Consider the following 18,710-nt stretch of genomic DNA (forward strand, 5'->3'; position numbering starts at 1 on the left):
TTAACCATAGCAGGATCACCACACCTGTACAACAGGAAACACAAGCTCTTTGCTTCATGAGCAACAAGCAAGTGGGGAAGGATCTCAGACAAAAATCTCACGCCAGCTGGTCGGTTCCCTTTTCTAAGTGAGGTGCTATTTTTGTAAGAGAGCAGATAGATACACCGCCTAGTTTGAAAGCCATATATCTATTCTGACTTCCAAGACATCTAGCCCTGGAGTCCCCAACATAGGAAAGACATGGACCTGTTGGAGCAGGTCCAGAGGAGGGCCACAAAGATGATCAGAGGACTGGAGCACCTCTCCTATGAGGAAAGGCTGAGACAGTTGGCGTTGTTCAGCCTGGAGAAGAGGGGAGACCTTATTGCAGCCTTCCAGTACCTAAAGGGAGCTTACAGGAGAGCTGGGGAAGGACTTTTTACAAAGGCATGTAGTAATAGGATGAGGGGGAATGGCTTCAAACTGGAAGAAGGTAGGTTTAGATTAGATATCAGGAAGAAATTTTTGGTTTTGAGGGTGGTGAGGCACTGGAACAGGTTTCCCAGAGAAGAAGTAGTTGAGAACCCATCCCTGGAGGTGTTCAAGACCAGGTTGGATGGGGTTTTGAGAAACCTGGTCTAGTGGGATGTGTCCCTGCCCATGGCAGGGGGGTTGGAACTCGATGATCTTCAAGGTCCCTTCCAACCTAAACCATTCTATCATTCTGTGATATTCTGGCAGTCAAAGTTTCTTACCAAAGACTTCAAGCTTCTCTGTCTAATCCCTGGCACACTTCTATTTTCTGGCTCCTTCCTGGAGCGCATGCATGAACGGAAAATTGTTTGTGGCTTGTGTTTGCTGGGTGCTCATGGCCTCTCTACCACATCACTCCTGCGGGAGCAGCTGCTACCCAAATATTTGCATTGCAACCTGATGAGGTTCATAAAACGCTGTTAGTGTAAACAACGATCAGATTTACAAAACGGTATGTGTCCGACAGCTACTGGGGGCTGCTATCAGTGGAGACAGTGACAGCCACCATTCGTCATTTGGTAAAAGGGCATAGCTCACGTCTCAGTCCAGCTTTCGTTCGTATGTGGCAACTGGGCTGTCTGTCCTGCTGGGATGCAGCCAAAGCAGCAAGGGACGGCTCCTGCTGGAGAGATGCCACCAAGCTGTGCTCCTCTTGCTGTAGGCAGGGGAAGCAGCAGAGGACGGTATGGGGCTGGGGTGAGGGGAAGCACTGCCTTGGCCCTGTCTTCACTTCAGTGTGCCAGCCGCTGGTGGAGAAAGTTATTGATTTATTAACTTTTGCATCAGGTTTCGGTGCTGCAGCTGGTCTCTGCTCCTGTGTTCCCTAAGGTCCACCCTCCCATGCACTCTCCTCCCTGGCAGAGAGCTGCTGAATGTTTGCGTCCCTCACTTTTTCACACTTTGGCTGCCTTTTTTTTTTTTTTTCCTGGTGCTGCTGATGCTGCAATATGTTATCTGTCAGATGAGATTTACAGGCACATGACTCTGCCTGACAGGTAGAGCACACCCAAAGGCTTCTGTACACACACTGCAGCGATGCACTTGTCTTCTGCCTAATGTAACTGGGAAACCAATCCAATGCTACCCTTTCTGTGATCACCACATAAAAATAAAGTGTTGGACTGTTAATTAATTCACTGTCCTTAGGACAGGTTTTCAAGGGAAAGAGTAAAGAATTAAGGGTTTCAAACAATATCAGGATTCCCGCACATAGTTCCTTGCACAGTATTTTTAAAACTCACCCTATAAATCACTCTCTTTCCAGGTCCTGACAAAATCTTATCAGTAGTTAATCTTGTCACAAGATAACTTCATCAGCCAAAGCGATTTGTGCTGGATTCATTTAGCCACAGTAGTAGTCCATCAAAACACAGCCTCACTGCAGGCGAATCTCCTCCCTAGCTCCAAAAGGAGTCATGGAGGCAATAACCCATCTCCTTCCAGCTCCAGTTGTGGAAATACCTGTCTGTCCATGAAAGATTCAATGTGATACCAACCACCCAGTCCAGCCATCTGCCTACCTCACCTGTATGCCCTGGGCTGAGGAGCTCTGCTGGGAGAAGAGCAGGTAACGCCGGGAAGGCTTCTTTAAAACAGCTGCTTCATGTCATCTTCTTTCAGGTGTGCATTGAGCACCTGAGCATCTTGTTGGTTGCTGCCAAATATGTTGGTCATTGCTGCTGATCTGCACTTTGCAAGCTAGAGGTGCTCCTGAGGCATCGCTTCAACATCGGCCACGCCTCCCAGCACTGCTCCTGGCCCCTTGGTGGTCCCCGAGGGCTCCGATCTCCATGGAGCTCCTTGCAAGCCATGCAGAAAGCAAAGGCACATCCATACATGCCCTGCCACAACAGAGCACAATGTAAATGGCTGGCTTTTTTTAGGGCTGCGGGGATCTTTTAGGTCCCTCACTTCAGGATCAGTAATGCCAAAGCCATGCCTATGGATCATGCTTATGGGCACAAGTTAGAACACAGGAAGTTCCGTTCAAATGCACGGAAACAGTTCTTTACGGTGAGGGTGACAGAGCACTGGAACAGGCTGCCCAGGGAGGTGGTGGAGTCCCCTTCTCTGGAGATTTTCAAGACCCGCCTGGATGCAGTCCTGAGTAATGTGCTCTAGGCAATCCTGCTTTAGCAGGAGAGTTGGACTAGATGATCTCTAGAGGTCCCTTCCAACTCTGATAATTCTGTGATTCTGTGGAGGAAGCCCAGGGTTTTCCTTGGTCTCAGCTCAAGACTCCTCTGCTGACCCTGGTAGGGTTATCCTTGCTCTGAAAAGCTCCTAAACCAAAGCACTGGACATTGTATCAGGGAGACATGAAAGAGCAGACCTGAACACTAGAGATACTTTTCTACAAATCAAAAGGCTTTTAAAAGACCCAAGTGAAGAAAAAACACCATGAGAGACAACTCACTCTGAGACAGGAGCCAGTTAATGGGTCAGCTCAGCTGCTGCAGCCCACAGCGTGGCAGCTCACCACACAAAGTTTGTTTCTTGTCTCCATCTGCTGTCGGGTCAGGTAACCCACAGCACAGCCTGGCTTTTCTGGATGCTTTAAGATGCCCAAGGAGAGTCGTGCCACTTGTTTCAGAGGGACAGTTGCTAGCTCAGCTGCTGGCACGTACAGACAAAACTTTCCTTGGAAATGTAATGTATTGCTTTAAATAAATGATAGCTTATTTTATTACTGCTTAAAATAAATGAGAGTCAGATTTTGCTTAGCAATAATTCCCGTGGACATCCAACTCTGAGAAGCTTCAGCTGGGAGCAGTCCTTTCAATTTAAGCTGGCATGTCGTTACTGCAGCAGAACTGCAGGAGCTGCTGACGGAGCCGTTCTGTACTGCTGTCAAACGAAACCAGGGCTCTGAGCATTCTGCTCACCACCTAGTTTGTAATAATCAAGCTTATATATCACAGTTACCTAAACACTGCAGTGGTCTGACACAGGAATGGCCCAAAATGAAAAAAAAAAAAAAAAAATCTTGTCTGTCTTGAAATAAAAATATACTCCACCAGCATTACTTACTGTAATTTTAAATCTACAAGGACATCGCTGCTTTATCTAGTAGACGGGTGAGGATGAAGAATGATGGCCAGAACTAGCACAGCAGCAACACTGTTTGCTTGCTTCCCATGCATGCTTGAGAAGACGGTGAGTGCAACCAATTGCATTTGAATGTCATCCCAGAGAAATGAAGTCCTTTAACAAGGTCTTGTTACCAGAAAACCATTCTGCAAGGTCTTCTCAGGAAGATTTGCTCATGTTCAGGGCCCACTTCAAGTTCACCCTCAGCCTGGTTAACCACAAGTGCTATCTTTGTCCTGCTTTCACATCATGGTGCTCACAGCAAAACCACCCATACTGCTATTGAAGGCATTATTAGCACTCATTCCAACTCCCTTTTGGCTGTGCTAGGTACAAACACTCAAGGAATCCCCCTCTGATGTGATTACCTCTCTCTGTGGGCATCATGGAGGGTTTACAAGGCCAGGGTAGGACTCAGACTGCAGAGCAAGCCAACAAAGTTTATGTGTCAGTACTCCCTTCTCTTTGATCACTCTTCTTAAATCTGGAGAGCTTTTCAATCCAGCCTGGAGCAAATAAACATCTACATTTGGTCTGCTGACTTATTCCATGGAAGGAAATGGGTGCTGAGACACCTAACTTTCCTGGAAACACCTACTTGATGACACCTCAGCATAGGTGTGTAATTTGGCAAGTCGAGGCCCTCCCTGGGGGGAGAAGCAGGGATCAATGGGATTGCAACTGTTGGACTTCCCATCAAGGAAGGAAGCAGTGTATGCAGTTCCCACCATCCCACAGGAGGACATCTGATCTCAGAGCCATGCAGAGTTCACAGTCACAACGGACAGCAGCCCAGGACATTGAGCATTGACATTTTCAGGACGGATGACGGTGGAATTTGGGCTTGAGGACAGCATAAAGACCAACCCAAAATTCAGCTGGGAAGGAAAAAAAAGACATGACTTTGCTATAAGTGACTACCAGTGTCACATGCCATAAGAAAATTCAGTGTTTCTGGAACTGTGGTTCCAGATCCTTGCCTGGCTGCAGTCTCATGTGTCTACCGTCAAGTTATAACCTCAGAAGTGGCAGAGTTTGAAGACAAAGCTTAACGACCAGCCAGGTTGATAAGGGGGAAAGCTGTTCCAACCGGGCACTGTGTGGAGGTCAGCAGCTCATCATCAGAAGCAACCCCATGGCAAACAGGCCATGACAAACCCCAGACGTTGGTGCTTTGGGAAGGACTTGGGGTGGAGCTCGTAGATGATGCCTGTGGGAAGGAATGTGAGGACTTGAACTTTTGCTTGGAAGAAGCAGAAAGGCAGAAGAGAAATGGAGGTGGATGTAGAAGAACCTGATGTTGTGTCCTGCCCTTCAGGGAAGGTTGTAGTGTTACAAGTGGGAGATGTGGCCGTTGCAGCAGCATGGCAGCATGGGATGAGGAAGCAGAAGTGAGCACAGCATCTTCCTGGATGCTTTTAAGCTGTGGGCTGGCTGGGCTTCATCCTGGGGGATGAAGGCTCTCCTGGGGCAAATGCTACACTTCTGTATCACAGCTGCAAATATTGCATGTCAAAGCCATCATCAACTGGTCTTCACCCATCGTGTTTGGAGCAAGTCACATTCTGGGTCAGAGCATTGTAACTTAGCAACTTCAGCCAGCTTTGCAAATGAAGTGGCATAGGAGACTCTTCTGCAAAGAGAGAACACTATTTGTAAGCAGTCTCTGACTCTCTGCTTTTACCTAAGTGTTTGCTGAAACTGTTTCTGTTTATTTTCTCACCTGTGTGTCAGTTTTTCTTAGTCTTAGACCGCAAGCTGTTGGCAAATTCCACCAACTCTGTGTATTCAGCAGCAAGAACTACAAAAGTCCATGTGTTTGACAGAGGCTTCCAGGTACTTTGATAATGATAAGAGTAAATAACTATGACATAATTAATCTCTGTGTATTTTAGATGTGAATACACAGCTACCTGTAAAACAGTTACGGGCTCAAAAGAACAAAACCCATGAAATTAATGTCTTGTTGGTATCCGTTAATTAATGTAATTTAGTATCTTGTTGGTAAGATTAGGAAGGCCCCAGAGTCATGGTTTCAAAAAAGAGGAATTACCCTAAATGATGTTTGTAAGTCTACCAATATTTATGTCATCGTTTCAAACTGAAAAATTAACTTTCAATGTACAAAGGTTACTCATACAAATACTCCACCTTTCCCCGCCCAGTCCAGGGGAAGGAACTGCTCTCTGTTTATTATTTTGGGAGATGAGAGCCTGTGCATTGAGAGGAGCTATGCAGGTAGTGCTATGGGACGTGACAGCCCTCTTGCAGCCTTGAGTCTGAATGTGGGACGGCATCAATTCACCACCGGTGAGCGAAGAGCTTGTTGATCTGTCTGCATGAGACACGAAGAGCTACAGCCCAAAATCATGAGGTTTAGTGAAACTGAAACCTCATGAAGTCATTCCAGCAGTGACGAAGTGAATGTTCCATCAAGCCGGTAATCTTCATTTCAGCAACCTAAAGGTCATCAGAAGTACTTTGTGTACTTGAGCTACTTAAAACGTGCCCATACAGAGGACAGTCTCCTTCCCTGTCCTCCAGCAAGGCCCACAGGACTCAACTTAAGGTCGGCGGCCCTGACCATCACCCTGAAAGTGAGCGTGTTTGGCCTTCAAGAAGCAACCAGATTGACCCTTCTCATAAAACACAACAGGCTACAGTGAGGCAACACCCCACGTAATATAAAAATTCGGAGCCCTTTGTCAAAAAACTGGGATAGGAAGTAAATTAGGCTGCTCCATATTCTGCTCCGCTTGCCAAGCAGCACGGTGTTGCACAACTGCTGCTTCCTTTTCCCAACCATGTTTCAAAAGAAATTGGTTACCGCTGGTTTTTTAAAGACCCCCATCCTGCTAGAGCTAGATGTTCCCCAGGGGTAGGGATTCTCAGGGAGCACTCTGCGAGGGAGCTCCTTGTGAACGAACTTGTCTCAGTCCCAGCATCGGGATGGCAGAGACACCAGGGAAGAGGGAAGGCAGAGGTCTGTATGAGCGGCACATGGAGCAAGGACAGCCCTCCCCATGCAAGAACTGTAACCGGTTTAGCAAAACAAGTAGACAGCAGGTTACCAGGAGATTATTTATGCAGCAAGTCATTAAGCTGTGTTTGGCCACAGGGTGTGGTAGGTACCAGAAGTTTCCAAGGGCAAGCAGACCCGAGCATGGCAGAAGAACCCTGTATGGGTCACTTGACACAAAAACACTCCTTCTGGCTTAGGAAGGTCCCAAATCACAGATCGCTGCGAAGTGGGGAGTATTTTGGGGAAGTATCACTGGAAGTATCTCCGCTGGAGATGGGATACAGGCCTGGGTGATGCTTTGCCTGACACAGACATTATTCTATTCTCACCCTAAGGCAGTCATATTTTAAGTAAAAAGGTAAAGAACTTTACAAGTTACCAAAATGCTATTCACCTGCTGAGGAAGGCAGTCAGAATCACAGTTTTGAACTCAAGCACCTAAATTCTTTCTGTGTCTCACCTGAAACACTTACACTGCCTACTGATCGCTCAGGACTTCACTAATTCTCTTAGGTTTTGGAAACCCACCTTTTCCAGGATCTAGCCCCTTGTTTTGTCACCATGGTATACATTCTTTAATTCTAAAATTATAAGTTTATTTTTATTGCATTAAAATATCTTTTTTATTATGTTCAAGCTATTGAGCAATTAAGGCCATGTTATATAAATGGTATGTCTGCCCTCTCATCATGCCAACAACCACCGTGTCATCTGGATGTTTTTCACCGATCACTTATATTTTCTTCGCAATTTATGATAGCTCTATGACCCTATGATAAATATATAGATACATCTTGGGCAGAGATATAATGCCAAAAGAAAAAATTGGCTGATAATTCCTAACTAAAAATATTAACTTACTTTTTGAGATTAGCCAGATAGTTTTTAATCTATTTCATGTGCTGTACCATTTTTTATGCAAAGTTTTAACAAAGTTAGAGCCTACCATGTGATGATAACACTTAAAAAAGCATAACTACAGTGCATTCAATTGACCTCTATCAGCTAAACTCGTTAGCTCACCAAAGAACACTATCAAAGTAATTTAAGAAAGAACTGTTCTCTATGAAAGCATCTTGATTGTTGCCACTATTTTTCAGCTCATAAATTCAAATGATCATCTCATTTTCAGGAGAGGTGTGAAGGGTGGCTGCTGCCAGCAAAATCAGGGAGGAACGCAACAGCAGCAGGACTCGTGGCCAGTATGTCAAAGGAGGTCATTCTCCCCCTCTACTCTGCACTGGTGAGGCCACAACTGGAATACTGTGTCCAGTTTGGGGCTCCCCAGTTCAAGAGGGACAGGGAACTGCTGGAGCGAGTCCAGCGAAGAGCAACTAAGATGATTAAGGGCTTGGAGCATCTCCCTTATGAGGAAAGGCTGCGAGAGCTGGGACTCTTTAGCCTGGAGAAGAGAAGGCTGAGGGGAGACCTTATTATGGTGTACAAGTATCTAAAGGGTGGCTTGAAGGAGGATGGAGCCAGGCTCTTTTCAGTGGTTCCCAGTGACAGGATGAGGGGCAATGGGCACAAGTTAGAACACGGGAAGTTCCGTTCAAATACACGGAAAAACTTCTTTACGGTGAGGGTGACAGAGCACTGGCACAGGCTGCCCAGGGAGGTGGTGGAGTCCCCTTCTCTGGAGGTTTTCAAGACCCGCCTGGATGCAGTCCTGAGTGATGTGCTCTGGGCAATCCTGCTTTGGCAGGGGAGTTGGACTAGATGATCTCTAGAGGTCCCTTCCAACTCTGAAAACTCCATGATTCCGTGATTCCGTGACTCACAACAGCATACAGTGGTGTCAGGATTTCTTGGCGAGCTGTATCTGTTTCTACGGAAATACAGATAAAGAAAAGAAAACTAAATGCATAAAGGTTGGAACACAGCTATCAGGGTAAATCTAAAGGATAGGTGATTGTATCCTGTAAAACTGCAACTCTGACAAGAATTTATAACTTGCAATGAATAAATAGCTCAATGTTATACGTCCTTAAACAAAGTGGAAGAAAAGACTCACAAAAGGATGGAAAAAATATGAGACCAGAGAAGTAATTTTTACCTGTATATGTGTGCCATTGGTGAGATTAGCTAGGGAAACTAAAATACTGAAGGGGGTTCTCACTGGAAACGTTTTTGAATGGATGTTTAATGACAGGAGAGGTTTTAAGTAAGAAACCACAGAATGATCTGAGAAGTGAAAAAGATGCCTCCAGAAGCTCCATCTGTCTGACTTTACCAAAAAGACGATCAAAAATTGGTTTGAACACAGAGCGTAAATACCTTTAAAGAAAGGAAATCCTTAGAAGAAAAGGGAGATGAAACCAGAACCAACCGGTGGCTGAAACTTAGAGCCAGACAATTGCCAATCAACTACAGGACACAATTTTTGCATGGAGGAGGTGATTAGCCACCAAGGCAAACTAATTAAGGAAGGATTCATACCTTGGTGGTTTTCTGAGGAGTGAGAAGCAATGCCACTATTTCCTGCAGTCAACGTGATAACCAGCACGTGGATTCCGGTCCAGAAATTGGTTTCTTCTACCCTCTAACCATTCTGAATCTAAGACACACTTGTGCCTCCTCTCTCGAAAGCGATGGAGGAATGACATCGTGACTTCTGAGCCACAGCTGACCCTGCTAAAGCAAATCCACCTCTTCCGGCACCCTCTTACAGAGGAGCTGGAGTCCGCAGCCATTGACCGCAGAGTGATGCCAGCACTGGGCTGCTGCGGGCAATGCTGCAGGAGATGTGAGAGGGTCTCAGCAGCAGATGAGGCTCTGGGAGAGGCTTACCAGGAATCCAGGCAGGATTCTGACTGCAGCCTGTATTAAGATTCAGCAAAAAATTCTCCACAGAGAAAAAACTAAACACTTCAGGCTCAACAAACCGGCGCTGTGCTTTGCCGTGTTATTTTGGACCTTGCCAAGCAGCCCCAGTGAGCAGCACAAGTGACAGGCCACTGGACCCGTGCACAACATGAGAAATGAGTGATGTACCTTCGAGTGAGAGGCATGGCTGATGGTTTTTATTAGTTCCACTGAGCCGTAATCCCCCACCACGCTCCTCTCCTTGTACCTGGGAATTCACATCTCATCCTGCCATTTTTTTCCATAACAAATCCTATTATTATTTGGTGTACAAAGCAAAAAATATATCGTGCTTTTGGAGATGCCTACACCATATCTTTGCAGCTGTCAAATCCACTGACTGCAAAGCAGGTGTTATTTTTACCACATGCACTCAAGGAAACAGCTTACCCCAGCTATGGTTTTCGAGAACGCAGCCATAATATTTCAAATATGTGTACTATCACCATGACAAGTCTGTCAGTCACTCTGTCTCGGGAGCAGCTTTATTTTCCCTGCATTAGCTGTACTGTGATCAGACCTAAGAGCCTCAACGTGGCAGACGCTGCGTGAAAAAAAGTGGTGAAAACCCAGATCCTGCCAAGGTTCCTTGCATTCATTGCAGATCCCGCGGAAAAGCTGCTGGAGAAGAGGAGCTCTCACAAAAAGGCTGTTCTGGTGGCTAGAGAGGCTTCATCGCCGTGGTACCCGCTGCCTAAGGTCTTCTTCAACGGGTAAGTGAGGGAAGAAAAGGCTTTTTGCACGGATGTGCATGCAGGAGCAGAAAATGTGTAGGGATAAAACATCCGCCTCCCTGATGAAGTCACCTATGTCCATGCAAAGAAAATACAAGCTGCTCCTGAACAAAAGCACGAATATTTTACACCGTCTGGCAGCAGACAGGGGTTGGCTCACTCAAAGGGGGAGAAGAGTTTTTGCCCAAAAATTAGCAGGGCTCATTAACAGGGCTTTAAGCTAGATTTGACGGGGAAAGGGGGTATTATCAGGTCTGCCTGTGACCAGCCAAGGGATGTTGTACCAAGGAAAGAAGAACGGGGTGCTGGTGAGGGCCTGCAGCCATTCGCTCCAAAATGTGCTGGCTATGCTGGAGCATGCTCAAAGTCTTACGTAGACGAGCCAGGAGCTCCTGGACCAACAGGAGCCAATGGAGAGGCACCGTTAATACACGGCATAGGAATGCCGCCTGGAGAGCAGCGCAAAGTAATTGCAGCTGCTCCAGCCAAGTCAGCCTCAATGAAGACACGGCTGAAGTGCCTCTATGCAAACGCACGGAGCATGGGGAACAAACAGGAGCTAGAGATGTGTGCACGCCTCCAAGGCTACGATCTCATTGGCATTGTAGAAACTTGGTGGGATGACTCCTATGACTGGAGTGTTGCCATGGAAGGCTACAGGCTCTTCAGGAGAGACAGGCAAGGGAAACGAGGAGGTGGTGTTGCCTTATATGTCAAGGAGCAGATGGAATGCATGGAGCTCAGCCTAGGGATGGATGAGACCCTATGGGTCAGGATTAAAGGGAAATCGGGAACAGGGGACATTACAGTGGGAGTCTGCTACAGGCCACCCAACCAAGAAGATCGAGTGGATGAAGCCCTTTATAGACAGGTAGGGATGGCATCACGTTCACAGACCCTGGTCCTCATGGGTGACTTCAATCACCCCGACATCTGCTGGAAGGGTAACACAGCCAGGCATAGGCAATCCAGGAGGTTCTTAGATTGCATTGACGACAACCTCCTTCTCCAAGTGGTTGAGGAGCGAACAGGAGAGGAGCTATGCTGGACCTTGTTCTTACCAACAAGGAGGGGCTGGTAGACAGTGTCAAACTCAAGGGTAGCCTGGGCTGTAGTGACCATGAAATGGTCGAGTTCGAAATCCTCGAGGCAGTGAGGAAGGCACGCAGCAGGCTGACCACCCTGGACTTTGGGAGAGCTGAATTTGGCCTCTTGAAGAATCTGCTTGGTATGGTGCCATGGGATGAAGCACTGGAGGGAAGAGGGGCCCAAGAAAGTTCGTTAATATTCAAAGACCACCTCCTCCAAGCTCAGGAGTGATGCATCCCTACAAAGAGGAAGGCAGGCAGAAAAGCCAGGAGGCCTGCATGGATGAATAAGGAGCTCCTGGACATGACCAAAAGGAAAAAGGAGGCCTATAGGGAGTAGAAACAGGGGCGGGTAGCCTGAGACAAATAAAGAGGAATTGTTCAAGCAGCCAGGGATCGGGTTAGACAAGCTAAAGCCCAGATAGAACTAAATCTGGCCAGGGACATTAAGACAAACAAAAAATCCTTCTTTAATTATGTCAGCTAGAAAAGAAAGATTAAGGAAAATGTAGGCCCTCTCCAGAAGGAAACGCAAGAACTGGTTATCCAGGACAGAGACAGAGCTGAGGGGTTACAGCGGCAATGGACAAGGGAAGATCAACTGATGTGATCTACCAGGACTTGTGCAAAGCATTTGACGCTGTCCCACACGATATCCTGGTCTCTAAATTGAAGAGACATGGATTCGACAAGTGGACCACTCAGTAGATACAGAACTGGCTTGACGGTCGCACTCAACGAGTTGCGGTCAACGGCTCAATGTCCAAGTGGAGAGCAATGACGAGTGGTGTTCCTCAGGGGTCAGTACTGGGGCCTGTACTGTTCAACATCTTAGTCAGCGGCATGGACAGTGGGGTCGAGTGCACCCTCAGCAAGTTTGCCAATGATACCAAGCTGTTTGGTGAAGTAGACACACTGGAGGGGAGGGATGCCATCCAGAGGGACCTGGACAGGCTGCAGAGGTGGGCCCAAGCCAATCTCATGCAGTTCAACAAGGTCAAGTGCAAGGTCCTACATCTGGGTCAGGGCAATCCCAAGCACAAATACAGGCTGGGCAGGGAATGACTGGAGAGCAGTCCTGAGGAGAAGGACCTGGGGGTGCTGATTGACGAGAAGCTCAACATGAGCCAGCACTGTGCGATCGCAGCCCAGATGGCCAACCATATCCTGGGCTGCATCAGAAGTGTGGCCAGCAGGTCAAAGGAGGTGATTCTGCCCCTCTACTCCACTCTTGTGAGACCCCACCTGGAGTACTGCATCCAGCTCTGGAGTCCCCAACATAAGAAGGACATGGACCTGCTGGATTGTGTCCAGAGGAGAGCCACGAGGATGATCCGAGGGCTGGAGCACCTCTCCTATGAGGAGAGGCTGAAAGAGTTGGGGCTGTTCAGCCTGGAGAAGAGAAGGCTCCGAGGAGATCTTAGTGCAGCCTTCCGGTACCTTAAGGGGGCCTACAGGAGAGCTGGGGAAGGACTTTTTACTCGGGCATGTAGCGATAGGATGAGGGGGAATGGCTTTAAACTGGAAGAGGGCAAGTTCAGATTGAACATTAGGAAGAAGTTTTTCACTTTGAGGGTGGTGAGGCACTGTAACAGGTTGCCCAGAAAGGTTGTTGAGGCCCCATCCCTGGAGGTGTTCAAGGCCAGGCTGGACGTGGCCTTGGGCAACCTGGTCTAGTGGGAGGTGTCCCTGCCCATGGCAGGGGGGTTGGAACTAGATGATTTTTAAGGTTCCTTCCAACCTAAACCATTCTATGATTCTATGATTTATTCATGTAACAAGTCAAAGCTTGACACGGGGGAGAGCAAGACCTGTTTTCCACTGTGACCTGAGAGGCTGCAGCCATCAGGGCTTCCCTCCCCTCTGCAATGCCACAAGGGAAAACCTCCCACCTGCAAACTGATGGAAATCTAGCAAAAAAGTCTTTAGCTACCTTCCAGCCTGTCCCTTGTTAATCAGGAGCCCATATCATACAGCAAAAGGGAAAACCTAGCAGAGACTAATAGGTTTCTTTTCCATGCTGGCCCTTTTAATGAAAGGTGCTTCTTGAAAATCACTAAATAATAGGTTATGAGTTGTTCAAATTCTGGGAGATTGGTACAGACTCTGTCCAGAATTCAGGTGTACAATAAGGCTGTTGCTAGTGGGAGCTCTTCCCACCTTTCCCCTGTTAAGCATAGGATGTAGTACTCCATTAATTCTGCTCATCTCCTGCATTTGTACCCGGAATTAATAATCCTTGTTCTTCTCTGCCCAGCACCACCCCTCGATAACCCCAGTAGGGCCATTCATCATTTACAGCCCTGTAACCAGCCAGGCAAGGATGCAAAAGCTGTATAACCTTATTTCATAGCATGGATATGTTTGTATCAACATAAGGAAAAGCTATGGTTGTGCTACGCAGTCTCCATGTGGGACCGGGGCAGTACTGGGAGCGCACTGAATGCTGGATGGATGGAGCAGGACACTGTTCATGACTGATCTCGCAGCCCTGACAGCACTCGGATTAGTGCAGAGCAGAACTCAATTACGGACCGCAGTAGCCCTTGTCATTCTCGAGAGTACGCACCGTAACTCTGCTCAAATCCCCGGGCATGCAGCGACCCGGGGATACAGAAAGCTGACTGTCCTTGGCCATACCAAGGAATCACCTTCGGCTTGCGATGGAGGCCGTCAGGTGTGTCAGACAACTCCCTCCGGGATGCCCGAAAGGACAGAGGAGCAGTAGTGCTCTTACAGCAGACCACTTTTTTATCCCGTTACACCCTCCCTCCGAGGCATCGGCTCAGCAGACAGAGCAGCTGTGCCGGGGACCAGGCGGCTCTGAAGGGTACGTAACAGCAAATGCTGCGCTGACGAGCTGAGCTCAGTTGTCTTCAGGGGGGAAAAAGCATCTTTGCTCCGTGCATGTAGAGCATGTGCTACATTATGCTGTGAGCTGCCAGTCACAAATGACGATGTTTGGTTGGTACAGGCCCGCGTGGATGGTAAAAATGGCATCATCAAAGCCTGAGGCACCACAAATGCAGAACGATGATCCAGCTTGCCTTTTCGCTTTTGGGACGCGCAAGAAGGCCTAAGTCATGGGGCTAAAAGCCACCCAGTTTGGCTCTCACCAGGCCAAACTCCTTCAGTTCATTCCAAGTAGATGAACATGAAATCCAACTGCAAACACTGTCATCACCTCAAAGCAATATTTTCATATCCCTGGTCTCCCATCAGGTGTCCCTCCCTATGGCAGGAGGGTTGGAGCTAGATGATCTTCAAGATCCTTTCCAACTTAAACCATTCTATGATTCTATGATCTCTTCTTGTCCTCATGGTCCCACTTATGCAACCTGGAGCCCAAATGGGCTCCACCCCCCAACAACAGCTCCGAGCTGGTGGCCTTTGCTGCCCGAGTGATAACTGGTGGGAATGCGGCTGTAGCCAGGCCGATGGCGGCTCCTGTGCTGGGGGCTGTACCTCCATGCTCCCCCCCATCGGGGGGTGCTGCCTTGGCCTGCGCTCTCCAGCGCTGCCCAGGATGGTCTCCAGGTCTCCACAAGGTGGGGGCTGGTGCCTCCGTTATTTGGGGCAATTAGGGGTATGCCCTTCACATTGTAGACACATGTATGTGGAGAAGACATGAGTGTTAAGACACACATGGGGCTCTATGCACACCAGAGCTGTAAGTGCAAAAACTGTATTTCTGAACTTTTTCTTTCCTTAGCATTAACCCTCTTTTACCTTTATTCCATAGGGTCAAACTCACAATGGCCTGTATTGGCGAAGAGATGCTTAAATTGCCTTTTAAGTGTTCACTGCTCCAATTTTTTTTTCCTCTTTGATAGATTTTATTTCCCTCTCTCTCCTTTGCCGTTTCCCCTATCAGTGCCTGGTTTTAAGCAAGACCTGGACTAGTCCTTGAGAGGGATTACGTGATGAGCAGCCAATCTAGGAAGACTCTTCCAGCACGTCCTATGCTTTTATGGCAGCTGTGCAATCGGGCAGGGCTTAACCGACCTGCCTACAAGGAGAGAGGGCTGTTAACTTCCCCAGCACTTCTTTGCTAACATCTCCAGTTAACCTCCTCCCTTCTTTTTAATGTTGGTGCACATCCTTTCAGATTACAAAAAAAAAAAAAAAAAAAAATCACAGCAGTAGGTGGTTATTACCATCTCATTAGTCCACCGAACCTACAAATCGCCCTCCCCTACTTGTTGCCCAGGTCCCTCTGGCTGGTGGCCACTTCTCGACAAAGACCATCAAGCAGAATACGACAACGTGTTATCAGAAGAAATGAAGAGCTGAGGCGCCCTTGCAAATGAGCGATGGCGAGGACGGAGGGAGGAGGCTGCTAAGAATAATAATATGTTTTTATTCTTTCCGCGGAGATCTAGTTTGTCACGTAATAATACAAACAGTCAATAGCTTTATCTACCTTTTGCAGCTGGCAGGCAGAGTGTGTGTAGCAACATTACCCCCTACAGTTCAACACCAGGCTCCCACTTCCTTTAAGCTTTCGGTACAGCTTTGGGTTTTGCTTATCTTAAGCCTCTGAGGAAACTTCTTTTAGTTTGAATCTATTAAACCTGTGCGTGTGTGGAAAACGCTTGGGGGAGGCAAAAGGAACAGGTAAGTCGGCAGCCTGCAAAGGCTAATTTCTGCAAATAAATCTTGCCAAAACGCAATGCGTTAAGTTAGCCTAAGTAACTTTCCACTTGCACTTTCTCCTCATTCGCAGCTTTTTGGTCACAGGTTTTTATTTGACCAAGAAAAATGGTAATTTTTCCACCTTCCCTAACGTTTTCATCTACTATTTCAGAAGGACATAAAATGTCTTACGAGATGGAAAAATTACTTGAAATTTCAGATTTGGGAACCTTATTGGGAAAAAAAAGGTACATTCTTACACAAAAAGTTGTCTTACACATTTTTTTTCTTAGGCACAATGTTTAAAAGACAAACCGCAGGTACCGCGGTGTTGCTGGCTGCCTGCGGGGATGTCCCACGGGCTCCTTTGAGTCTCGGGATCCCGTTCCTGTGGCCCTCGCAGGGCATGAGGTACTCCAGTCTGGCCTCGGTGGCTGTCCCCCTTGTCTTATTCTCTTTTTCCTTCATTTTCTTAAACATGAAATGAAGAAGAAGAAGCCTAATAGAGCTTTTTTAAAATACCACAAGCCTCGTGGAAACCAAAGCACCTTTAAAATGGGTTGTAAACATCTTCAGGGGTTAAATGTCCACGGGTTTTAAATTTAAGGTAACACTTCAGTGCCTTAAAATGCAGCTGGTGCAGCACAGCCACCTGACTGTGTAAAAGCTGAAACTGGTTTTGGGGGGCTCATTTGCACTCCTGTGTAGAACTACAGCAAAGCAGTGGTAGCCGGGACACACACGGTTACTTTTGCATCGCTCACGGTTTAACACTTATGACTGTGAAATGCCTGAGCTTATAAATATAAATTACATATATAAATATAAAAATAAATAAATCAAAATTACGGGGGATTTTGAAAGGTTCGGTGCCCAGGCACAGGTCTGGGAGTGACACAAAGGTGTGGAGGAGGAGGAGGAGGATGCTGAGCCTCCAGTCCCGATTCCCCAAAGCCCACCCTCGTGCTCCAGTGGCGCACAGCACATCCCTGCTCTGCCCGCATGGAAACCTGCACCGGCAAAGCCGCTTTCCTTCCCATCCTGAGCAGGCAAACAACTTCATCGCCTCACCCGAGGTGATGGAGAGGGGAAGCCACCTCTCTGTGAACACACCTAGTGGGTTGTAGCATCACCAGAGAGGAACTGGTGTTGCGTTTTGCAGCAAATCACACAAATTGCGGCTTATAGAAATAGCAGGTGAGCGATTCTTCAGCCAAATGTGACAACTTTATATACACCTCACATAAAAACAACGGTACGGAAAATTACTAAAACAGAAACCCTGACATTCTAATCACAAATCTGAATGGATTCTGGCTTAAGAGTAATAAATTTAGCACTGGTCAGTCTGTGGCTTTGACTGCCACCACTAAAAGCACATTTAAGAATCCAGAAGAATTCAGTTTCCAGAATCATTCCTTGTATCCTGCCCCTGTTATCATACTTAGATTTTATCAGTATAGACCACATGACATGTGTGAGCGTTTCCTTGCTGGGAGAGGAAAGCTACAGGCAAAGCCTCTGCAGACACAGCTTTTAATGGATCCTATTAGATTACTGCAACCCTCTGCTCGGGGCTATCTGATTTTTGGTTTGAAAGTACCTTATCTTGACTTAGCAGTGAGGAATCAATTTTGACTGCAGGTTGCTTTCAGCCATGGGGTCAAACTCTGTGGTATTTTGTTTGGAAGGAAGGGCATGTTCTTTGTCGAAAATAGGAACCTATTTTCTACAAGATGCTGCACGTGGGGGCTCACAGGGCAGATAACAGCGGTCGCGCCTTTGCTGTGCAAACACCATTGCATGAACCACGTGCAGCTTTTTCCCCAACAAATTCAGGGAAAAGATCAGAATTCAGTAAGTTGTTCAAACCCATCTTGTTTTCTCGTCCTTTAGAGAATCCCTGACAGCAACGACCAGTTGCAATCAATTAACCTGAACACAGAGTTGCAAGGAATCCCTCCGTTCTCCATCACTCTTTGAACGCCCGGAGAGCGGAGCTTGAAGGAGAAGCCCAGAGTTAAGACCTCTGTAGGCACATCTGTGGGTTCACAGATTAATCCTTTAACAACAGGTCAGAGCCAAGCGAGCCAAACGCTGTATCAGAAACCAGGACTTCCAGTCCCAGCACCGGCTCGACAACTCAGGCTGCAACTGCCCCACTGCCTGGCTTGGGACAAGCATCAACATACTCAGATCCCAGGAACGGCAAAAAAAAGAAACCTGTGAACGCTTTCAAATTGAGCTTGGGTTTTTTTCTCTCTTTTTTTTTTTTTTTCCCAGGTTTGCTGTTATTATTGTTGTTATTTACATTTCTTTTCCACCTAACTTGCCATTATTCTGATTTTTGCCATGAACAAATGAAGGCTGAAACGCCGGCATTCCCCGGGGCTGGCACCGAGCTTTTCAAGCAGCTGTTGCTGGATACCTCCACCGGGCTCTTCTGGCACAGCACCAAGGACCAGCACTCTGAGACAGGGAGATTTAGCTCCGGGTGGGTTCATGCCCCCTCGAAAGACCAGTGGGGAGCGAGTTATTCCTGGGCGTGCAGCTGGACCTCAAGTTATTCCGGTTTCCAACCCACCTGCTTCCCAGTGCGGAGGGTGTAAGCACAAGGTAGAGCAATGGTTTCTGAGCTGCGCTAAAGCACCCCGAACACCTGAGAGACATGCTGCATATCAGCACTAACATTAATGCTAAAAAATGAGGTCTCAGGGCAGCAATGACAGGGAAAAATGTGCCTTGCCACAAACCCTCACCAAA

The sequence above is a fragment of the Vanellus vanellus genome (genome assembly GCF_965231255.1).
Source record: "Vanellus vanellus genome assembly, chromosome: 2".
Lineage (NCBI taxonomy): Eukaryota > Metazoa > Chordata > Aves > Charadriiformes > Charadriidae > Vanellus > Vanellus vanellus.